Consider the following 26,060-nt stretch of genomic DNA (forward strand, 5'->3'; position numbering starts at 1 on the left):
GATGACAGGTATAATTCATTTAAAGCTCCACTTCTTATTTGTAAAACCACCACACAATAAGTACTATTTCATGAGGTCCAATCACTTCAGGCAAAATTATCACAGCAGCACCGCAGCCAACGAACGCTCCAGGTGCAGCAGCAGAGGTAAGAGCCCTGGTGTACCTGAGTGCTGCTATGCATCTCTCAGCAAGAGTCCTCTGCAGCATTGCCCTCCTGAGGTTTCATGCCACCTGTATGAATGTCACTGAGATTAAACGCTGACAGGGAACTGGGGCACCAATTTCAGTCCTGTCCCTCACCGGCAGTCCCACTGCTATTCATTTCTGATACCTAGCCTTTCTCAGTGCCCTTTCTTATTTCAGCTGCCCCTAGCAAGAGGCAAGCCCTGAAACAAGAGATCCATGCTACACAAACTCCCAAATAAGCTTTTCTTCACGACTGAAAAGCACACAGTGCAGGAGTGCACTTTGAGGCTACAGTGCAGAAGGCAGGAAGACCAAATCTTCTTGTGTGGGTCAAACTGACCAACAATGTAAGTTAAGCAGATCTTAAATCACAGTGAAGAAATGACATCTAAAAATCCCTGGAGGAAAAAAAAAGCTGTCTAGAAATCATGGCCTATGTTTCAACTACATAGTGTGGACAGCACATAACAGAGGGTTTCCCAGAACATTCCTTTCATTTATTTCATCATTACAATGCTCATTAACTTCTAAAACACAGGAAGGACACCTTGCTAAAAGGGAAAATACCATCCTCAAAGACTGGTTTAAAATATCTCAGCTGAAACACTCTGATGTTCCCTGAGCAGTAGGTATAAGCTACTATCAGGAGCCTTCTGCAGCACAAGCATTCCCTCCTCTCCCTTCACAGAGGGTAAAAGCTCAGAGAATCAATTCTCTGTGAAATCCTTCAGCTCCTTTTCCAGCTCTGAAGTGCTTTTGCAGAGGCACTGCGTGACGTCCTTTGAGACAGTCTGCACCCAGGCACAGCATTTGCCTGTTAAGCTGCATTTACCCTATCACAGAAAAAAAGGATTGGGGTTATTCTGCCAGGAGTCAAACTCTGCAAGATGTAGGCTACCTCAATGTTCCACGAAGCCAACATGCCTCCTGATTCATGCCATGGGAACAGAATGTTCATGTCTGTGTAGATGTGCAATTAGTGCTCAGGCAAGGACCTTGCTGCCTTTCAACACCCCTTCTTGAAATGCTGTTCTGCTACAATACCTGTACCAGTTTGGTGGTGTCTGATGGCAGGTCAGATCCTTAGGCAATGTAAACACCAAAGTGCCTTGTGTTCTGACTGACATGTTCTCCACTACTTGGCTCTGAATGTTACCTCTAGTTTTGTTTTGCCCTGTAGGATGTAAAACAAGAAGGACAACCTCCCTCCTCCCTATTGCATCTTATTTGTGTTCTGAAAGTAAGTATGCAATTAAAGTAAACAAAGAAACTGAAACAAGAACTTCAATTTCTTTTCAACTACTGAAATGCAAGGTAGGAGGGAAAAATCACTGGAAAGCTTTCACAGCCCAAATTCACATACTCTATGACAAACTCTGCTTTCACTCACACACATACAACATTAATAAGCTGCAAAAAGAAGTAGGGTTTCAAGCAAGGAAGAAAAACTAAATTTTATTCCCTGAGTGGGATATTGTCACTGTCAGTGAAAGCAAGGTTTAGTTTAGTAATTGCAATCCCAAATGGCTGGTGTTTTAATGCAAGCACTGAGGATTCTGCTGAGAACAGCTGTAAGGAAGTACAGTCAGGAGCAGCAAACACTTATGTGTGCCTGGAGATTTGAGTAGACCCAGCCTGTGCATGCAGGATCATGCAGAATGAATGAGCAAATTAGTCCATGATGTCAGCCCATGGTGCAAACTCTCCAACCATCAACAAGCCGGCACAGGTTAACCAGCATTTTACTTTGCTACAGATACCAGTGAACTGCAAAATTATCATATTTTCATGCATGGTTCACATAGCATAAACATAACAAGAATAAAATTACTTCTCCTAAACCAGCTAGCCCTCATTCTTATTTCTAATAAAAGAAGCAACTTCAACTCCCTGAAATCCTCTTTTCCAACAACCTGTTTCTTTTTTATAACAGCATCTCTACCTTGAGTTCTTCTTCCCTTTCTCCCCCTGGTAAAAGCTTTGCCACAAAGGGCAGATTTTCAAAATATAGAACAACCCACAGGATCGCCTCCTTGGAATAAACAAAAAGCACATAGCAGACATGGCCCAGAAGCACAGCACAGGCCCTATACTTGTCCAGACCTGGTAAAGCTACAGATTATTCCCCATATTTGACTCGATCTAGAGACAGAGGGCCAACTTCATGAAATAGCTCCTCTGTTCTGTGCTTTCTACTGATTTTTATCTATCCAATGATTTAAGCAATGCTCCCATAATAAGTATTAAAGCCACTCACAGGCAAGACTGTTGCAGAGACTAATTAATATTTAACATTAATGCACCCAGTTAACTCCCTAGGATTCCTGGAAAACCCTCTTCCAGTCTTGAACTCTCCCAGGAGGCAACTAATATTAGATTTATACCCAAACTACTACCAATTGGCTTTGATGAATGTCAGTTACCGAGGCTGACCACAGATCATCTCTTGCAAATGCAGAAGCAGATCGAGGAACTCTTTGCTGGCAGAAGTATAATAATAGTCAACAAATACACTAGTGACACAACATTTTAAGTCTATGCATCATGTGCAGTAGGCTAAAAGATGTCATACAACTCAGAGGTTTCCAGATTTTCCTAAAATAATTTTCGTCTACTGTACAGAGAGAGCTATTAGGAACAAAAATTTATTGTAGAAACATTCATTTCTGAAAAAGAAATGGGAGAAACAATCCAAATCACACTTGGCCTATTAATTCATCAAATGCATCCCAAAACTAAAAGACTGTTGCAAGCAAAGTGGGTCTAGAATTTCCAGATAATTTGGAAATTTATGTATTGAAGTTGTTTCATTCCTATTAGTGACCACAGTGCAGAAAGAAAGAACAGCAAACAAGCCACAGCTTTGTAAGCCTCCAAAAGTAATTGAAAATGTTTCCAAGCACACATATTTTTGTGCCTCAAATCAAATATACTAAGTACATCAGCTAGAAGTTTGGTTTGTTTTTATTTTGAAGCCATCTGGAGCAGTTTAAGACATCCTACACAATCATGCAGATTTTGTAATTCATTACTAATCTCCTGAGGTTACACTAAAGGATAAGAAGGGAAGGAGCAAGTTACATTTGTATATTTTAAACAACCACATAGGCTCATCTTTGGTTTTGAACATTCTTCACGGGCTAAAACTACCAAATGTGTTTTTTACCCTTGACTCAGAAGTGTCACTTCTGGAAATGTGCAATATTTGTCACCATGAATACCATTTAACTGCAGCAGTACCCGAAGGAACTCTGTACCACAACACGTGAATACAACTGGAGGAACTTAATTAATCTTCCTGTCACTTCCATGATGCTTTTCATTAGTTTAGCTGCTATCTGATCAACTGCTCCTTTCTCTATTGCAAATGGCTAACCAGAACCTCCTATAAAAGCATTTTCAAGAGGTAAACAGGCTCACTTTTGATTCTGAGAGCCTTTACAAAGCTTTGCCAAGCAGACTTTATCAGTTCAGTAACAGTACTTACAGCACTGCTCTTTTTAAGCAACTGGGATTTTCCACATACACAGCTTAAGAAATATAAATAGAAAAATATGCTTTTTTCTAAGCTTAAAGCTACTACTTCTGGTATTTTGTAGTTTGAACACAGATAACATGTAGCAATTGAAAGGTCATATTCTTCTGAATTTCCTTCCAATAGGTATGGATAGTTGTTAAAAAAAAAAAGCAGAATGTAGCCAACATAAAACCAAACCCACATTTTGGGCACTGTTGCTGCTAAGTGTTTCACTAAATGACCACTCCTGTCATCTTCTGCTCCTAAGCATGGGACAAGATTTAAGTTAATAAATGTGAATGAATACACAACTGGTGCAGAAGCTTCTTTGACTATGTATATTGATAACAATTTTAAACAGAAATATGATCTTAAAAGCAAACAAGACCAAAAAGCTTGTCTGAATGCATGTCAAATATATTTTCAAACACACCCACATACAAAATGTAATTTTCCCCCCTCAAAAATGAAAACTGGAATTGATGACAACATGTCCAACCTGCATAATCCTCCATTTATCCCTCTTCCCCTTTTATTTCTGTACAGATTTCAGAACAATTTCTCTAACATGTGGAGTTTGAGCATATCACAACCAGACAATTCATCACTACCTCTTGTGAGGTGAATGATTAATTAATGTTTCACTATTTCTGTCCATCTTTCCAACGCTCTCTACAATTTTACAATATACCTTGTAGACTTATCACCAAATTCAGACATTGTATTCTCACAATTTAAAAAACTTAAATTTAGAAATCCAGTTGTTGTACTAAAAAGTTTTGTACAGATTTCACACTCAGGATTTTTTTATTTTTGCACTCTGATTTACAAGATGCATCTGTTGATCTATGAATGGATGCATTTTGCATTTCTGATTACAGGATCAAATTGCCAAACCTATGCACTTCTATTATTTCTATAATAATTTTTATCAATCAACTTATAAGTCTCAAGTAAAAGAAGAGATAGTATATAGTAAACTCATCTACTCATTCTGCCTGCTTTTACTGTGTTTGATGAAATTAAAATAACAATTTATTACATTATTAATTAGAGATCACCTAATTTAGCTTAAAATGATAAAAAAGCATTTATTGCACAGGTATCAGCCTATGTTTTAAGGTGGGAATGTTTGTTTGGGGCTTTTTTGGGAGAGGGGTGGTGGGTTGTTGGGTGGGGTTTTTTGTTGCTTGTTTGGTTTTGAGTTGTTGAGTGTTCTTTTTTTTTTCCTTCAACAAGGTGCAAGAACTGGAAATTTTCTCAACACTTCATTTAGGACTCTTGTGTGCAAATTGTCCAGGACTGTTGATTTTAAATAGCCTTTAGTACAAGCAGCTGCTGCTTTACATCTTCCTTTCTTCCCTCCAGTCCTTTTGGAAAGTGCCTTAGCACACTCATTACATGGAGACTGCATCAAGCATTTTTCAAAATATAGGATAAAAATATTTTTTTTACCACTTATGGTGCTTTCAAATCGCTTGTAACAATCTTACTATCTCCATCTAGTGGCTTATATGATTAGGACTTTTGCTATTAGTACACTAAAATCATTTTATTGCCCTTTGCATTGCCAACCACAGAATTTTCATTTCCTGCTTCCAGCTTTCCCTATAAATTTTCCATACTTCTTACTTCTAATTTATATTGATTAGTATTTGATTCCTCTTTTATAATTTTGTTCCAAGTTGTGTGTTAAATTCTGGTTGCTCTGTTAATTTTGTGGCTGAACCAGGAAAGACTTTAAGCTAAAGTTTGACATTTTCTGAACATGAAACAACTTTTTTAGTCATCTAGTGACCTCTAGTAATCTAAGGCAGCATCAATTTTCCTCCCAAGGCTTTTTTAGCTCTTTTCTTCCCAAACATTTCTGCTTCTAATTTTCCTATAAAAAATATCTTGAAACACAAAAATCTGCAACTGATCTTATTTGTATTCTGTTTGCTCCTATAGAACATTAAAAATAAATCCCTTTCCATACCCTTAAGTACCTAAAGGGAAGTACTTCAAGATACGTGCACAAAAAAAAAAACATTCCTTCACTTTTTTTTATATTGTTCAAAGAAGAAAAGGGAAAAAAAAAAGCAGCAATGCAGTATGATTTTAAGTTTCCCCGTGATCATGAAGGCACTGAGCTGTGGTTCAAGTACTTACTTGTGGTTCAAGTACTCAAGTACTGCAAGAGGAAAATGCCAGCATGTGCAGTCCCAGTGTGAATGGGTGCAAAGCAGTTTGCTTTCTCTACTGGATTATCACTGGGAGGGAGGCTGGAGCACAGACCCACAGCCAGGAAGGGACACAAACACTGGCAGCTGCACAGCATTACAACTTCCCTCCTGCTTTGGAGAACTGAGATACCCTGCAGCAGCACCCAAAGCAATTGCAAGGTGCCAGCACCATATTTGCAGCTAAGAAGAGGCAGGAGCTTCAGGCATATCCTACTTTAATGACCTTAAGAGACAGCACCTCAACTGAAGTAGCCAGTGCTACAGACACCTCCTGAGGCAACTCATCCCATGATAAATTGTAATCTGACAGGAAGAAATTTCATCTCCAGTGACATAGAAACAGTTAAACTAATCTCACAGAAAACACTATTGCTGCATCTGAATTCCTCTTTCATATTCAAGGAAAAATTGTTTTAGCTATAACTATCAAAGGAAATGCAAGTCAGAAAGTGCCATGCAAAAAGGGGAGAAGACAATGGCAGCAGGCAAGACACTAATTTGAGGCTATAAAAGGATGCAAGTTATAGAACAGAATTCAACTTTTTATGAGATTGTTTTTAAAAATCTGTACTAGATTTATTCACAGCAGCACTGAATTTGATAGGCCTGTCCAGGTGCAAGCATTTTGTAATTCCACACATGCAAGCTCCACAGCAGAGTGCAAGAAACAAATTGTCATGAAGTGAAAATATCAGCAATACCTCGCTGTAGGTGGGATTTGACTCAGAGACTGACACTTCAGGTTTTATGTGTCTATTTGTGTGTGTACCTGCAATCTGGATGCCTAATTTCCCACCACAGTCAAAGCAGATCAAACTGATGCAGTCAACAAAGTCAGAAGAGTTACTCATTACATCTGGAAATAGACAACAGCTTTGGGTGGCCAAGCAGCTCTCTGAGCTCCATTAACTGTATTGACTGGAGTTTCACCAATCCAAAGGGAGCTTAGGCACCTACCTCACTCCTAGAGACACACACACATGTACACATACACACTCTGCCAGCTGAATCTCAGCCAAGGCTTCCAAATCCCTTAAACAATCTGGGATCCCTGCAGATCACGCACACCTACTGAATTTCAACTCCATCTGGGATCACCACAGCAACTACCAACTGTGCTCACCAACTCTAAGCAGCACTTAAAAACAGAACATGAGGAACACCTGCAAGAGAAACAAGCATATAATTTATTCAAGAAGATTGGAATGATCTCCTAAGGAATTAACTATAAATTAGCTTCCTCAGTGAGAGGGGAAATTTCCTGGGCTCTTACGTGACCCTAGAGTGCCTCTATGTTACACTCTGAAAAAAAAAAAATCAAAGATCAAAAATTCTGTCTCAAAAATGTCAGGCACAGAAAAAAAGTACAACTCTTGAATGACCAAGCTCTCATCCTACAATAACCATGGTCTGCTAAAATCCCTGTATTTTAACTTTAAATATTTTAACTTAAAGTATTCATGCTTACCTTTAAGAAAAAAAATGGGAGCATGTCACAAAGTTGCTGTTTAGGTGATATAGGCATTTAGTGTTACTAGTGAACAGGAAAAGAATGTTAAAAATCATCCAGAAACTATTTATTTCTTCTAATTTCAAATGTTTCAATATTCTTTTCCGGGGAAAATGGAAGGGTGGAACTGCTTCTTAACCTTCTGCCAATAATGTTCAAATACAATCCTGCCTGGTTTATAATAAACAATAGTAAAAGGAGTGTTTTCATCTCTGTTCCCACCTTTTGATCTTATTGACAGAGACTTCTGCCACCATAATTTAGAATGTCATGTACAGCAAAAAACTTCTGTCTGTATCCGTTCCTTTCTCATTGCATCTCTTTTCTGTACAGATTCCTTTTGATCTGCCATACCTCTGAATTAAATTATCAGATTTAAAAGCACCCTGCCATAATAGCAGCCTATAGGTAAGCTCTGTTTTCCACAGCTGAACAAACACACTGTACCTCAAAGCCATATAACTTCTTTGACACGCACTTTCCAGGGTCTGGCTCAATACAGACACTTTGCAATTTATTTATGCCAATATACTTAGAAAATTAATAATTTTGAAATTCAACAGACTAAATAGAGTGTTGTGGCTATTTTTATATAATTCAGTGATTTTTAGTTTGCTGCTCAGTAACACTTATAATAAGCCTAGTTACTCTAGGTGTCTAAATATGTATAGAGAGACAGAAAATTCTGGTCTAAGCCCTCAAAGAATTTTTTCTTCTCTGCGCTATACAGATGAACAGAATACAACAGACGAAGATATATCTCATAGCTTCACTTCATATGTCTGCAGAACATTACAGCTGAAAGAATTTCAGCTAGGTTTGAAAGTCCCAGCCACATCTCTTTAGTCTCTGTAGAAATGAGACAAGTGCTCCAAGTGTACTGGCTGTTTATGTTTCCATCTTATGCAGGAGGACCATGTTATGTCAATACTATAATAGCCTGAAGTGTTAATGGATGAAGAGCTGGCTGTAGGGGTCTGTTTCTCTGCCCTGGGGAAGGATGTGCAGATAGCAGAGCAGAAGGTGCAGGAATGGTGAACTGGACTTCTATGCTCACTTCTCTTGCAGATCCTCCATTTTCTCCATATATGAGAAGGCGATTGTCATTTCATGAACATTTATGTTCTGGCTGCTCAGACAGAGTTGACTGCAATGTAAAAGTGACTTCTAGTTCATCTGAGGGTTGCATTGATTTGGCAGTTTAGTTTTGTGCAATGGAAAACTGCATCACTGACAGAAAAGCTTTCATGGAAAATAGTGTAAGAAAGAGAAGGCCTCAGTAAAACCACTTCATGCAGAAGTCTGCAGTGCCTATTTAATCCCACTAAAGTTATTTTATCATGTTCTCTAAGTTTCTGATAATTATGTACTGATACACTTTTCATCACTTATCTACCACTTCCTTCCTTAATCACTGTCCACCAGAGCATTTAATTAAGTAATTATTTTTACCAAGAGTAACTGTCTATACATTAAAATCCACTGGGCCATGCTCTATTTTCATTTTCATCCTTTAAAACCAATGACTTTAGGAACAAATTCAGGAAGTACCGACCACGAGGCCGTGCACTGTTGCATAAAGCATATATGCATGCTAATATACACACATATTTGTATCCAGCCTTGTGCACACACAAATGCATGCAGTGTAACACAATAATACTAGATGCTTTCTCAAGTGTATAATTAACTTGCTACACAGGTCAAAAGCCACACTAGGATTCCAGCTTCCTCATTTTTTTCTCATTCATTCCTCCTCAACAAGGTGATTTATTTTTCATCATCGATATAAAGCCAGTCGAAGGGTAGAACTAGGAGTGATAAAATTTGCAAGCTATTGTGTTACTTTTTACTTCCTATCAGTGTGCCAGAGACATTTGATTAGAAAGAGGAAGTTAAATTATAATGCTGAATATTTCAGCATTATATTTTATTATAATTCAGGATATTTCATGGTTTATTTTATTATTATTATAAATAATAATATTATTTATAATTTCATGCTCATTGCTGTTCAGCATAAAAAATGTCATGACTGGCTATTGCTCTGTCTTCTGGGTCTTGTAACTGTTCTGGCCAGGTTAGGAACCTATTTTAATAGACTATCCCAAACAATGCATAAGGGAGGAATGAAAGCAAACCATGGTTTTAGTCAAGGTCCTCTGAGATGGTCTTCCCCTGGAAAAAAGGCCAGTGAAACCACCTGGCAGATGGGAAGAATAGCTCCAGATAGAGCTAGCCAGCAATTCTGCAGGCTGTATAAGTCTTGTCCCCTTATGCAAGGACTACTATCCACAGTTCCACAGCATGTGCTTTACCTCTCATCATCACCCAGTCCCAGCAGGAATCGGGACTACAGTCTCCTAGACACCTGCCGAGTAGTTTAATAAGCTTGTGATTTTATAAACTTCTGTCTGATGCTATGAATGTCTTAAATTAGGATTCCACTGGAGTACACAATAAAAGACAATCTTCAGGTTCAGTGTCTCACATCAATGTGTCACCAAAGATAGGCAAAACCAAAGGAAAATGCCTTGGTCTGAATCAAGACAATTAAAACTGTCCTCAATGCCCATGTAAGCTATTTATTAGTTTACTGTTTGGGGTTTTTTCCCCAGAGATAAAAAATGCAAGCTCACTATTAAAATACAATTTTTAACTGAGAATATGCTTCACAAAATTGATGAGCAGCCTCCTGCTAATTGAAATTTTTTTTATAAGCAATAAAATGGGAGTGTGAGTTATTCTGAGTGAGAGTTATTCTTAGGTGCCTCATTAAAGGGAATCACAATATATTGATATTTTAAAAAGAATTATTAATTATTGACTTTTCACTGGAGTTAGATTTTAATATAAAATCCAGAAAATTAGAAATTCAGGTATTTTTGAAGTAATATCAATCACAAAGAAACCACAGTTTCAAGGCTTCAATGTATTTTATCATTAATGCTTTCAGGGTTTCTTTAGAAGAAAGTTACAAAAAAAAATATAACAGTCAAACAGCAAGCTCAAAGAAACAGATTTTTCTTTACATGTTATATGACTATGTAATCTGATTTTCAAGTTCAGAAACAGATGAACTGGTGGTTTGGTCCTGCTGTTGCTCATACTTCATATTTCATATTTTTCTGCTATAGTCTTTTGCCCTTTTGTTAAGAGTCATTTTAAACTTTTCATTGAATATTTTCTAAGGGAAGGTCAGATCTGAGAGGCTACGAATGGATTAGCCTTTGATCTTCCTTCTTTGACTAATGTGTATTCAAGCCTGCCAGGAGATTTTCTAAAACGACAGATGCAAGACTGACTGAACAAGAAACACCTTTTACTTGGAAGGGGGACATCACAGGAGTTGCAATAGTTCTTACCTAGAAATTGCAAAGTATGTGATTTACAGAACTTTAGCAAAGGCAGATGTTTATTACTACTGTTACACAGATGTACACATTTTTGAATGCATCAGAAAAGCCAAATTATGAGATAATAAAGGCATATTACATGAGTCATCAGAGCATGTACATTATGAGAGGGATAATTAGTAATTTCTGATGACTAGCTAGATACCATAGTCATTCTAGGGTCACACCATGACATTCTTATAGAACAAATAAATCCTTTAAAGAGCGACAGTTTGGCTGTAAAGCTCCTCCAGTGGGAAGCATCACTATACAAATAACTCTCTCCCTTTTTATTCCGAGCTTGAGACCCTTTCAACTAAGCAAGGTAAATGACACTCACTCATTGCCAGTAAAATATTGTCACCTTTTGAGATGTTCCCCCCACCAGTGTCAAGATATTGTTCACAGAATTAATCTTTCTGTAACCTGACTGATGGAGTCCTAATTTACCAGACTTAAGGCACTCAAAATATAAAAGGATGAAAGGACATTAGCATTTATGATAAAATGATATTTTTGCAAGAGCTGTTGCAGTTGCTACTAGATGATTTTATAAGATAGGAAATAGTATACCCCTGTTTTACAGATGCAATGTGGATTTAAAATATCATAAGAAGGATTAGTTAGTAAAAGAAAAAAGGCTGAATCCCTGGAGTTCTTGGCTGTACAGCAGCATTTGACTCACAACATCTCCCATCACATGAAAAATGCAACTGTGAGGAAGTGTATATAAAACCTGTACTAATCCCTCTTAATGCTGAAAGAATAGACACAAAATAGTTTATTATTTGTAAGAAAACACTGACTCAGATTTTCCTTACACTGTGTTCACAGGAGAAAAATGGGTCATTTTCTCCTTGTATAGATTTTGTAAGACTATCAAAGTTACATTGGGGTGAACTTGACCCAAATTGTGTCAGGAACAGGGTTGTGCTGCTAATAAAGATAAAGGTCTGTTCACTGTGACACTATTGAGTAGTTTAAAAAAAAAAATCTTGTAAACAATTGTTGTCAGCTTTCAAATGCAATTTTATAAAACTCTTGTGGCCTTCAGACATGCCACACTTTTATCCTTATCACCACATTAAATCACCCTGCCAATAATGTCTTCGGGAGGAATTTGAATTTAATTACATTATGTAAACTAGAAAATATCTTCAGTGCACTTTAAGAGAATAGCTTATCTTGGAAATTCTTAAATTCTGTTTTGTTTAAAATATTTACATTTTGATAAGTTTATTCTGCTGCATATAGCATTTATTGATCTTTCTCAGGAATCCATTTTCAATATAATGAATTCTATTTATTTTCCATAAACTCTTGACTGTACTAGGCCATATTCTTACACAGCTTTTAAGGAAAAAATACATTAACATGGTTTTGAGAGCATAAATATTTTGTTTTATAGCAATTATAAGACAGGGAAATACATCCTTACACGTTTTTTTCTTTCCTCTGGACACAGTACTTTAGTCCACATCCTGGAACATAGCAGCAATACTTTGTTTAAATTTTTCAGAGTAAAGGTATGGTTATGTTGCCTGCTACCTCCATATGGAAGTTTTTTTCTATTCATTTTTTCTATATTATGACTCATTTACTTTCCTTCTATATGATGATTCATTTACTTTCTTTCCATATTATGACTCATTTGACTCATTCAGTAAAGGTTTTGCTCTTGTGGGTTTTTTTATTTTGTTTATTTTGTAAGGAATTTGAAAGTATTTTCAGGAGCTCTCTTTTTAACTCATCTCCTGATTTCTCACTCTTCTTCTCAATCTTCCATCCCCAATCATTCTCTCTTCTCTCTCACACTTGTACCCATGGCAGTGTTAACTGCATTTTCAAACACTATCAAAGTATATTTTCTCCCCCTCTCATATTTATTTCATAGAACATATCTATAGATGTGAACGCATTTCACAGCCAGTCAAGCCAAGATTCCCTTCCACCTGCCCTCTAATGAAGTCTTGAAATGCATCAAAGTCCAATTTTAATTAGGAGGGGAGGATTGCAAGCAAGTATTGCATAGAATTTAATAATCTAATTAAAAAAATATGTACATCCAAAAAGGGAAGAGAGATTTTCAGATCCTAAATCCTAAAGTTTAGGAAACCAGATTAGTTTAAAAAATAAATTTAAAAAAGGAAAAATTAAAAAAAAAGAAGAGGTGGAAAAGAGAGGCGGAAAAGAGAGGTGGAAAAGAAAAAAGGAAAAATCTCACTTGATGCTTGCAGTGGGTAAAGCACTGTTTCCAGCATACAATATCTGTGGCCAGCTCTGCAGTAAACATCCAGTGTGCCTATGCAAAAACATTGCCAAGTCAAGTCTTTTTTAGTACCACCCCTTATCAAGGCCCGGCTTTAAACTGTATTGTTGCAAGTAACAGCATTCTGCTAATATTATGCTATTTTTCCAAAGATAATAAATCTTCCCTACCAACACCCCAGCAAATCCCCCAGTCAGATTCACTGGTAGGATGGATCTCAGCTAAGCAGCAGAAATGAAGGTTTGCTGCATTCACAGTGCGGGTAATTTTTTCAGCTGGATGTTCCCATGGAGTAAATAGTGTTCAGCTGCACACCACATCTGCTCTGGCACAAACATGTCCAAGAAGGGACATGGGTTTAGCCAAAAAGGGCACGTTTTGCACAATTTTGGATTCTACTACATTTCCAATGGTTAAAGTATATGCCAGACAGTTTTGGAAGCTCCCTAGGAAAGGGAGCATACAGATGAGCAAACATATCAGTATGTCTAATAAACAGATCCAATTGCAAATATTGATATTCAAGTATACTTTATGCTTTGGGGGATTGTGCTATTTCATTAAGTGTTTGATAATTTAAAAGAAAATCCCCACTTCCACAGATTTTCAAACATTTTAAAGGAAAAGTCTTCAGTTACCACAGCAATAATACCAAAAAGTCATGCAAAAAAAAAAGTGAAATAAATAAACTTGCCCTTCATTTTTTTTAAAGTTTAGTGCTTATACTAAATCCTGGATTATGCTTTTAGTTTGTCTGTTTGAGTTAGGTCCTCTCACAGAAGATATGCTATAGCTATTATTTGAAAATGAATAATTTCAGAGTTTGCTATCAGAATACGCTGTAAAGAAATACACCACAGGCTTGCTTTTTGGCAACTGCCTAAAAGTGCTTCCAACAATAAGCAGGGGTATATAATTTTAAGTGTATGTGCATATGAAGACATGAAAGACTCCAGTTCCCACTTTCTTCAAGAACTTGACCACTTAATATTTGTCAACAGCCCCCAGAAATGCCCAGGTGGCTTATATCAGCTGAGGCACATTCTTTGCACCTAAATAGTTGCCATGGAAATAACCATAGAATTCTTTGGCAAACTCTACCTCAGTCCTTACTTGTACTCTGTGCAGAGTGGGAGTTGATGGCACCCACAAAGTGTCCTGTCACATCTAAGCAACACAGTTCTGTTGAACAACTAACACATTTGGAAAATAGTCATGGCACTGAGTTACAGATCCTCAGTCACAACCAGACTCTCTCTATGTGATTGTGATTTAAAAAACTTCAGTAAAATGAGCTTTTTAAGTCTGGGTAAGAAGCAAAACCCTCTGAAGGACATCTGCTGCCTTTGTTGTGTCATCTCACATAAGGTACGACAATTCCTGATGGGGTGACACAAGGGACTACATCAGCTGCAATGAGGATATAAAAACTAGCTTCTGACAAAATCTTTTGAATTTAGAAGTGGACCAATGCACAAAAATTATCCTTCAAGCCAAACTTACACAAAAAAGCCCTTCATTTAAGCTTGCTCAAATGCCCAAATTAACCCAACTGCTAGTGGATTTTTTTTTTTTTTGTCTATCCACTCTAATTATCTTTGTGGACAAATATTTTTGCCATCCTCTGTCAAGAGCAAAACCACATATAGTGAATATTCACCTTTGCTGTGACTGCATCTATAAGGTCTCCAAAAAACATCAATTTGGCACCACATCTTTACAGTGTTCTCAAAGAGTGAAGAGAGAAACATCGAGCTTGCTGCCCTTTCAAACCTCCATGGCTGAAGTTGTGCCATTGCGTGACCTCTACCTCTAACTCACAAGTGCTCTCCAAGAGCTTAGTATACAAAAAGTAATTTAAGGTATATAACAAAACACAAAGAATGAAGCATAATCTATAATCACATAGTTCCCAAAAGTAATTGTTCAAAATAGTCAGGAAGGCTCACATAGATGGCTTTTATCGTCATTCTCTAAAAACACAAATTTTATTAACTGGAGACTGATGAAGGATTGAGTAGCTTCAAAAATTGCTGTAAGTACCAGCAAGTCACTTGGTCAAAAGATATGGAAAGATTTACAGTTATATAAGCTGTGATATATAGATCTAAACATAGAGGACTTGAAAGCAAACAGTGAAATCAACAATTACATGGCGTGTCTGTTTAGTCATGACCACAGAGAGGGATTAACATCCATCACAGACTTTTGCTCTTGTGCAGAACATAGGGAGGCAACAGAGTAATCCAGAGATGTGCCTTGCAATAGGATCAGACATAGAGAGAGAAAAAATAGGAAAAAAAATTGCAAGCCCAAAAGACTTTCAAATATTGTTTTGGAAAAGGCAGAAAAGACGATTTATTAAATACAAGCACAGATGAGAGTGCCTCCAGGGACCAGATTTATAATAATTACTACCTCTACTGACAGCTTCTTGCCTTTTAAACTTAGAAGAAAAGGATGTGGGAGAAGGTCACACACAAGAACACATTTGTCATCCAAGATGCTGTCCTCCATTTCTATGATAAAATAATTTCTCTTACAATACATTGCAAAGCAATGGACTTCAGTTCCCAAATTATGCTCTTTTAACATGAATCATACAGGAAAAGCACACTCTCATTTATTTTCCCCCCTTTCAGGCTCACCATTTTTTCTTCAACTATTTCATTTAAGTGAATTTTTGTTTGGTGCTCATGTGAAATAACCCAAAATCCTCAAATCCCCACAAATAAAATGCCTGGGACAAGCAAGTGAAATACTGTACAAAAAAATTGAAACAACCTCTCTCTATCATGCTTGCTTTCTGTCACAACCTATTTGGCAGGATTCAGTCAGGACTGCGCTACTAATGTGCTGCTGTTGGAATGATCTCTTTTTTCTGTCTGAGGAAAGGTGTCTCCCATGGAAAGTGTCTCACAAAAAATGTTCAGTTTACCATGCATAAATTATACTCAGGTAGACAAATGCCACACTTGCTCTAGGAGGCCAAATTAAAATTTCCGGGTTTTACTTCCCATTCTCAATGCTGATGCTACATCACATTTCACTGTGCTGGATGCAGTCCCTGAAAGAATATCTATTTTAAATTAGCAGAAACTAAATTATTAATGCAGCATTGATTGCAAAGAAGTTTGTGAGTAGAGAGTTGCCAAGCCTTTGGTTTCCATACCTTATCAACAGTCAGGTCTCAGAGATTCATTTGATGCCTCATACACATCATCAACTACCTCATTCATACTTAAACAAAATTTAAAGTATGTTCTGCAAACAGAACAAGGTACTGAGGATAAAATATTTTCCCACCAAAAGAAAGAGTTTTTCTCTCTGTTGGAATTTCTCATGTAAGTATATAATCACTTGCATTCTGCCCACCTGACTGCACACTGAGAGTTCTTTAGCTTTAATTGCAATGTTCTTATTTCTATTCATAAAGCTGTGCAAGAATTCAATACAAATACAGTTTGCATGTATGTATAACCCATCTGTAACTCATTTAGAATTTAAAAATCACCTTTGTATTCCCATATGATGTCACTGAGCCAGACTATGCAAACCATTTTAGAGCAGCCTTAGGAATGCATTTTAGCCATGTGATAATGATTAAAGAATATAATCCAAAGTGGCTCCTGCACTACAAGATACAATCACTTCTGACAAACTCTCTGTTGCTGCTTATATACAACCACCGTTACACCGTTACTTTCAAATGTTCTCTTTCTTTAGAGAGAAATAGTAAAAATAAAAATTAAAAAAAAAAAAAAGAGAAGGATTAGATCAAACACAAATACTTTTTAAATTTAACTTCCAGTCTGGGGCCACCGTGAAAGCCCCAGTCAGCTTCAAAACCACAACCAAGGAAGAATCATCTTTTACCCTGACAACAGTTAGATATAGGACATGGATTTGAAGGAATTTTTCAAGGCCATTTTCTATATCTGAGAAGCTAAAGCTGTTCCTAAAATAATTTGATTGACATGCATAGACTGAAAACATAGATGGTAGGCAAGTCTTAGAGAATACATTTTTGCCCCTAGCAGATGTTATAGACCTCACTATGGACTTATCAGGATTACCAGACTAATTTAGCTGGCAATCTATATCTTTTGTACAGGTGCTTATCAGTCTGGCAGAAGAGTATTATCACTTAGTACAGTTTGGGTATTAACAGCTAGCAGAGCATATTTTTCTAGAACCAGGCTGGTTTTGGTTTTTATATCCTATGAAGTAAAAACAAAAAAATCACTCTTAGCATAAATTTGCCAATTACAAAGTTGTCACTGAGTTCCCTCAAATCAGCTTTCCAGAGCATGACAATTATTTAAAACTGTTTCTCTGTTTCTCTGTTTCTACTTTTTTTAACTGTTTCTCTAGTTTCTACTTTTTATCTGATACACTCGCCCTAATTAACATAAAGTTTCAAGCAACAGTCAAACAGAGCTAAACTGAAGTTAAGAGTGGGTTTCTTAGTGCCTAATTCAGATGAGTTTATGAATTTCACAGAATATTCTGAATTAGAAGAGATCCACAAGGATTATCAAAGTCCAGCTCCTAGGTCTGCATAAGACATCCCCAAGAGTCACACCATGTGCTCTGAACCTGTTGTCCAAATGCTTCTTGAGCTCTGTCAGGCTGGTGCTGTGACCACTTCCCTGAGGAGCCTGTTCCAGTGCCCAGCAACCCTCTTGATGAAGAAAATTTTCCTGCTATGCAAGCTAAACTTCCCCTGACACAACTTCAGGCCATTCCCTTGGGTCCTGTCACTGGTCACCAGAGAGGAGAGATGAGTGCTCTGCAGAGAATGAAGAGTTCTTTGTGGTGACAGCAACAATCCATGCTGAAGATGATGCACTGACATTTATCCCTGCTGCCTGATACTATGCCATAGCCTATAAAGCTCGTCATGAGTTTCTTTGGAGAATGGAAAGAGACTGATTTCAATTATGAGAAATTCCCAAAGTGCAATGTTTGTGTAGCCATATGACTGCTACTGTTAAAACCTGTTGGTGACACCCAGCTGAGTTTCTACAGGAAACAGCCCAAATGTCTGCTTCCTCAACCAGGTTTTCATAACTTCAACTCCATTGTTTTCCACTGCCAATGGCACTATATGTTAGGGACACACACATCCTCATCTATTCATAGATATGAGCAAGAGAAATCTGTATCCAACATGCAGGTAGAAACATTTTGGTTTGACCACTTTTCTTAGTTGATAAAATGATGTCACTAATCTTCCACTGGTGCTGCATTAGATTATGAAACAAAAGCCTCATTTCAAAAAACACACTGCCTGCCCATTAGACACATTTTAATGCTTTAATGTGACTGTTTGCACTTCACCAGATGCCTTAAAACCATAGGTCCACTTTCAGTCAGTATATTATCTCAGAATCAAGCTTATCAGGTACACTAATGTGAGGAACAAACCACCATTTAAAATGCCTCCTATTGTGCAGTAGTGTTTTTCTGGAACAGTACTGCAACAACTACCAGAGAATAACAAGGCTATTTATATCTTTAGTACTTGATAACTCATAAAACTAAGTTACATCTAAGTAATTTGGGGAGCATTAGCGCTTTTCAGTGTCTGCAGAATAAAAGTATGCTAATGAACTAAACAATTTTTTGCATGTAGAAATGAATGTTATCTTTCAAACCAGAACCAAATTCCCTAGCTAAATCTCTGAATATAATTTCCTGAGCTTGTGTGAAGTACTCCTTTATGTATGGTTATTATTTTAGTAGCTCTGCTAAAAAAGTAAATCTCTTACATTCATTAAAAACTAATAGTTGCCTTTTAAGCACATTAGTGCAAATATATTTACCCCTATCACAAGGAATCAGGCTACACTTTGCTGACATTCATTACCAGAACACAGTCTAGCTTGTCTTTTTTTTTTCCAAATGAAGCTTTGTTTACTCTGTCATATTTTTAAAAGCAACTGTAAAATGTAAATTAAACTCCATGCATTATTACTTTTGAATCCCCAACAAGCAGAACTTTTAACTGAGCTTTGCATTTTTTAAAGAAAAGAAAGAGTGATTATCCTCAAATGCACACAGGTTATGGCCCACAATTTCTTTAGATGCATTAGCATGTATTATTTTCTCAAGTATTTGGAAAAACTCCTTTCTTAATTTCTGCCTTTTCAAAGGTACCTGGCATTTAGCAACAGGCCCAAAACAGCAAAAATACCTCAGAGCTTCAAGAACATGAAGAATGGGTTTAATACACCTCTAAAAAATAAAGGATCTAAGGTTTACAGTCTATCCTCTACTACAGAATATATTTCAAATATTAACAGAGAGAAAATGCATAGCATCAAATAATTGCTAAAGGAGTCTCTCTGTGTGAAAGGGTCAGCTTGAAGAAGAATATTAATTTGGGTGTTTTGATCCTCAGATACAAGGCGAGTTGTTGCCCTGACTCCCTGAGCTGTACTTGGAACTACTGCACTCCAGGCACCCAAAAGGAGTTTTCTCTAGATATTATAACATGAAAACTGAAAGTCAATGATTTTATCACATCTATATTGACTATTTCTTTTGAAACTAAATTCTGGCATGTTACTCAGAACTCTGAACAGATCTACTATGTTAGCTTTCACCATTAAGAGACACAAGGCAAGGTGAATAATGGCATTAGAAACTGGCCCATTACATTAGAAAAATCAGTGTTTCATATAAATGGATACAGGCATGCAACTAACAAATATTATGGAGTTTCAAGGCTCAATTAATGACAAGTTTGATGCCTGGGTTATTCATACCCTGCACGATTTCTATGGAAAGCTACGGATGTGGTACAGACTGTAAAATTAAGAGAACAGCTGTACAATCGATCCTCTTATTGATTTTAGAAGACTGATAGCAGTCTTGAAAAGCTGAGAAGAGGGATGCCAGGGAAATGGACTAACAAGGCACAGGAATAATCTGAGAGAAGTCAGCAAAAGGGAAAGGTTGTGCATCCTCTGATAAGCAACACAAGACAAGTTAAAAGTGCCAAAAGGGGAAGGCAGGGGAACTCTCATCCTTGTAAATTGATGGGAAATGCTTACTATGCCTGCTGCTCAGAGCAGTGTGGGACAGGGAGAGCACCTCCTTTACACAGGTGCCTTCAGGCTCCCACTGTGAGGTCGACCACCCCACAAAGTGTGTCTGCCAGCAGTATTGCTGCCCTGAGTCCAAGGCCAAGATTTGCCTTAACAATCCTAACCAACACACAGGAAACTATTTCACCTCAGGAAAAAGTGTTAAGGCTGCCCTGATTATTTTACTTCTTTGTGTCACAGATTTTTCAAAACTTGGCAATCAAAGCTGTAAATTTCTGCTTTGCTTGAATCCAAAGTTTTTTAACCCATAAAACTTGATTAGTGTGAAAAATGAAGACTGCTCAGCTGACAAATACAAGTCCCATTAACTGGATCGACTTGTTTCCCAAGAGGCAGAGCACTGTGGACTGACAAACCACAAGAGCCTGAAAGTGAACTTGAAGTCTCAGGAATGGCAATATGCTTTCCACCAAGCTGCAAGAATTAGCTTGAGGATGAGTTTATCAAGCCCTGAGGAAAGTCTTCCCTACCAGTTTTAGCTTCATTCCTTTGATAACTTTAAAATGAAATTAATCAGACATGCTATATAAAACTTGCAATGAGGAGACCATTGCAGCACCATTACTTTTTGCTCAGTAGGGAAGAGATACAGGATTTTCTAGTTCCTTCACATTTTCTTTTCTTCATATAATTTTTTTTCTTTTCCCAGCTAACCTCTCCTTTATATCCCCTGTTGTTCTTCCTTAAAATGTATGTTAGGGAGAACATACATTGCTGGACATGCTGTGCTTTGACTTTACCCCCAACTTTGATGAGTACAGAAAAACCCTACAATGATTCAAGGCATGATCAGAAGGACCTGACTTACTCAAAGATGCCACCAAAGTTGCTCTATCACTCCCCTCCTCAGCTAGACAGGGAGAGAAAATACAGTGAAAGACTTATGGGTCAAGAGAAGGACAGGGAAAGAGAACACACCAGATACTTTCATGGATCAAAAGGACTTGACTCAGGGAAATTAGTTTAATTTATTACCAATCAAACCAGAACAGGATAATGAGAAATAAAACCAAATCATAAAACACCTTCTCAGGTTTACCTTTACTCCAAACTTTCTCCAACTGTTCCACCCACAGTGGCACAGAGAGAGGGAATGGGAGCTGTGGTGAGTTCAGCACACCTTACCTCTGCTACTCCTTCCTCAGGGGAAGGACTCCTCACACTCTTCACCACAAGATGTAGGTGAATCCCTGCTCCTGTGCCTGGGAGCACCTCCTTCCCTTTCTTCTTCACTGACCTTGATGTCTGTAGAGCTGTTTCTCTCACATATTCTCACTCCTCTCTCTGGTTACTGTTACTCCTGTCCAATTTTACCCCAGGGGAAATTGGGTCTACTGAACACAGGGTAAGCTTCCAGCAGCTTCTCAGAGAAGCAACACCACTACCCCCATCCTCTCCACACAAGCCAAATACACCTTCCAATTTTCAAGCAACTTCATAGAGAATTGCTACTTCCAGACAGCAGCATTGAGAACCCAAAGTACAAGATGACTTTTAATATATAAAATAATTTCCCCTTTTTTTTCTTAATCTACATCTTCACAAAGGATCAAAGGACATTTTTGTTATCCTCAGGTCTGACAACTTGGTTTGTATGAGAAAATTTTTGTACGGTATGCATTGAATTAACTAACTTGACAACCACCTTGTCTTAGCTTCATTTAGGTTAGTGTTAGGAATGCAGTTGTAAATTTGCTTTTCTCTAATGGTAGCTGGATAAAGTATTTCCATGGGATATTCAAAGCATCCCTAGGGCTTAAACTACCATGAAGTAGAATGAAGAGAGAAAAAAAACCAGAAAAAACAATCAACAAGCAGATATAATAACAAGTCCTACATATATTGCACACCCTACAATCCAGTTGGGAGAACAAATTGTTTTATTATTTAGGCCATTAAATAGTCATCAGTGTGTGATATCTGGGACCCTGATATTAGATTCCATGGTTTATTTATATTTTTCTTTTATTTTGTTCTTTCTCATTCCTTACCTTGTCTCCTGTCTTTGGATATCTATGGAGTATTTCTTAACATTAAAAAAAGAAACAGAAGCCTGTCTGTATTTGGTGTGTTATAACTGAATGGTAATTTGCTCTTTTTTATCAAATTATCAGCTATTAGGAACAGCAATTCTCATCTGCACAGAAGAATCAGTTAAACATCAAGGACATTTTAAGGTGCTGTGGAAGTAATTTTAAAGAGAAGAGAAGAGAAAAGCCCTTCAGTACTCTCAAATTTTTATTGGGACCCTGAGCTTATTTTAACAGAGAGAAAGAGGAGGTATCTGTCAGTCTAAATGGGAATAGGACAGGACCCCAGGGAAGATTCTAAATTCTGTGTGTTTTTCCTATTGAATCAATGTGAAGTCTTTCATTTCTGTAGTAAGTTATACATATTTTCAGACATTGTTACATATCATGTGCACATATACTGAAGAAACCAAACAAAAAAGTCATTAACGAGTGGCTAGACTTATATCTCAAATGTGGATAAATAAAATCTACACTCCTAACAGAACTCAGACCAATGATACCTGCATTTTATAACTATATTATAGCTGCACTGTAAAACTTGGTTTTAAAAGTCATGGAAGTTTAGTGGACTTGAATCGTGCTAAATCAAGGATTTGGGACAAAGTAACTTCATTATCCCGTTTTCAAGTTCCAGATAAAATAACATTTGAAATACAGCTAGTATAATCATTGGATAATTATTTAGATTGGATATTCCAGGAAACCCTCCCAGTAATCCAAGGTCAGCACTCTCATAAGACTGAAGTCTTCCAGCACAATCCTGAAATAAGGATTTCTTTGGCTGATATAACAGGACTTGAAACAAATGGATAACTTTACAGAGAAAATAGTACCTAAAATTTCAATCATGTTTTCCTCCATTCTCAAGCTTTACTGCTCCTATTTATTCATACTGTCCTATTTGGAAAGCATTTAGTCCAACAATTTCAACAATATTGCACTCAGAAATTATTTATCTCTAATTTACCATGCCATTATTTTCTCCTAAGTCTTCCTTTTTACCCCCACATCTGTGATCACCTTGCCATTCCTAGAAATTGCATTTTACTACATTTATTTGATAAAGAGCAATTCAATTAAGTGAGGTAGGAGTACTCTGAAATTGCTCTCTTTATCTTTTACATGTGTTAAATATTATCAATAAAGAAGTGTTCTGCTGTGTTTCATGAGGGACTATACTTATGCCATAAATTCACATAAAATAAATGTAGAAAGGAAAACATTTGTACAATTTGAAAGGCTTGTCCCTTTCTTATATTCTGCTTTGGAAGTATTCACCATATTTCTATAGCACAATGATCTACCTTCTTTGCTACATTTAAGAGTTTATTTTCCATTCTTCATGACTTTTAAATGACAGAAACCATTTCAAAATGTCAAAAAAACCCAAACCTAACCACCCCCAAAATCCCAGTTTTTTGTTTTTTGGGTTTTTTTTAATAAATACTGGAAATTGCTCTAAAAACATCAAAATAAATCACTACAATTGAGTTAAAAAACATTCTGACATTTTCAGAACATAACATTTAGCATTTCCATTATGAAACAACTAGAAAGGCTTCCCAAGCATTTTTAAACACAATTCTTTTAAATTAAATATACAGGCTCTTCATTACCTGTTTTATTGATTCAAACTAATACTAAGAAATTCTTCTGAGGAAACAACAAGCTTTACTTGTAGGTTCTGAAGTCCATATCTTGTGTAACTAAGGATCATGACCTTTCTTCTGAATAGTCTCAGGGAAATATGGAGAGCATTGTAAAAAATGTTACTTATTGTGAGTAAAAGTGTTCTTAAAATTTGTGCTTGTAAAAACTATCAACAGCCATGAAATTTCAATAAGACCCAGACCATAGGAATTTTAGGGAACCCTTAATGGGAGTATTTCACATTTCCTACTCTAGTGTAGTGATGGTGTCAACTATTATCCAACTAATGTAGAATTCATATGCAGAATCAGGAACCACCACCAGACATTCCCCTTCCTGTCAGAAGAACTCAGTGTAGGATCCAGAGAGGAACTGTCTGAAGACTTTTTTATCTTTCTACATTCTTGCAGGGCTCCTTAAGAAATCTAATACAAGTATAAATCCCACAAAACTGAACTTACAGAGTCTGCAAGGCTTTTGAAATCTGGGTCTCAAATCATCTTCTGGAGCCCCTCATTAAATAACACATGGAATAATCTATATTACACATTCAAGGCAATTTTATTCAGAGCACAGAATCATGTGTTTTAATTTACAAATAGATGTCAATCCTTTTCTTATGAGTCCTTTATATTGCCTAAACAACCAAGGATGGCATAAACATGTTAGATGCCCACTATATAAATGTCAGTGGTAAGAAATTAAAGTTGAAGCACAGACAGCCATTTGTTTAGAAGACTCAATTACCACTTTCATACAGAATGTGATTCAGTACCCTTTCTGACACTGTTTCCTATTGCTGAAGCTCAAAATTTATAGGACTGAGCTTTCACTTTTCACTAAAGGGACCCAAACTCATAGACCTCCTGTCACTTTAAAATCATGCAGCCAAAGACAATGTTTAAGCAACAGACACTTTCAAATAAATAATGCAAAGCACTTGAAGCGACGAATGTAGTTGGCAGAGATGGAATACTGTTTATATATCCTGTCTGGCCTGACTCAGTGAACATATTAGGCTTTGAATGCAATACAGACAAATAAAGAACAAAAGGAATTAAAACCATACCTAAGGAAAGCTATTCTTATAGAGATACACATAATATTTTTCAGTATTTATTGCTTTGGTAGTTACATCCCATATCTATTAAACCATGAAGGCAATATAAAGTTAATTTGAAGTAGTTAAGCCTACAATGATTAATTAGGCTGGTGTCACTCGCACTCTCTCTCTCAAGACTGCTCTCTTAAACAAATCAAAGGGGGTTGTCCCAGTCTGCCTTGCATTGGTGCAAGTCCTCATCTCAAGTCCTGTGTGCAGCTTTGCACAGCTCAATATAAGAAAGATACAAGGCTGTTAGAGAGTGTCCAAAAGGAGGACTACAAAGTTAGTGAAGGGTCTAGGGAGGAAGCCATATGATGACTGGATGAGGTCACTTGCCTTGTTCAGCCTGGAGAAGAGGAAACTGAGGGAAAACCTATAGCTGTCTACAGCAACCTCACAAGTGGAAGCAGAGCAGCAAGTACAGGTCTCTGCTCTGTGGTGGCCAGCGACAGGGCCATGGCATGACAGGGAGTGCCATGATGCTATGTCAGGGGAGGCTCAGATTGGATATTTGAAAAAGGTTCTTCACCAAGAGGGTGTTTTTGAGAAAACACAGCAGACCCTCTTTGCTTAGTACCTCACATGCTATCCTGACAGAGAGTCAGTTTATTGACTCAAACTCTTATCTTCTTTACTGAAAATATAACAGGTAAGCTCTTTTAAAGAGTCACTTGTGTCTTTAACATCATATGCTCATTTTCACAACATGAAGCACAACCACAAACACCCGAGGATGAAATAACACAAGTAATATCATACAGCCTTGAGATAAATGTCATTGTAGATAATATTTTAGCATTTTATTTAGCATTACTCATATTTCAATACTTTAAAATTGATGATTAAAAAATCTCTATCTAACCATAAGGGCTCTTTGCCTGTGGTTGTGGTCAATTCAAGTTCATGCCACAATTATGTGTATTCTACTAGATCTAATAGAATTTGCTCTATTTTAACATATGTGGCTGAAATGTAGAAGGAAAACTAAAACCAGAAGTAAGCATGGACTAGTAACCAGTGAACAGCAATGGTGTGAGAGACTGGAACTCTAAGT

The 26,060-nt window shown here is 37.1% G+C and overlaps 1 protein-coding gene across 4 annotated transcripts in view; it reads right to left on the bottom strand.

Moving 5' to 3' along the window:
* Positions 1–26,060, bottom strand: part of ZNF385D (zinc finger protein 385D) — a 418,148-nt gene that overhangs the window by 166,740 nt on the left and 225,348 nt on the right. The window lies entirely within an intron of this gene.

This window comes from Agelaius tricolor, unplaced genomic scaffold (assembly GCF_023055355.1).
Source record: "Agelaius tricolor isolate 1412-34295 unplaced genomic scaffold, bAgeTri1.0.p SCAF_6, whole genome shotgun sequence".
NCBI lineage: Eukaryota > Metazoa > Chordata > Aves > Passeriformes > Icteridae > Agelaius > Agelaius tricolor.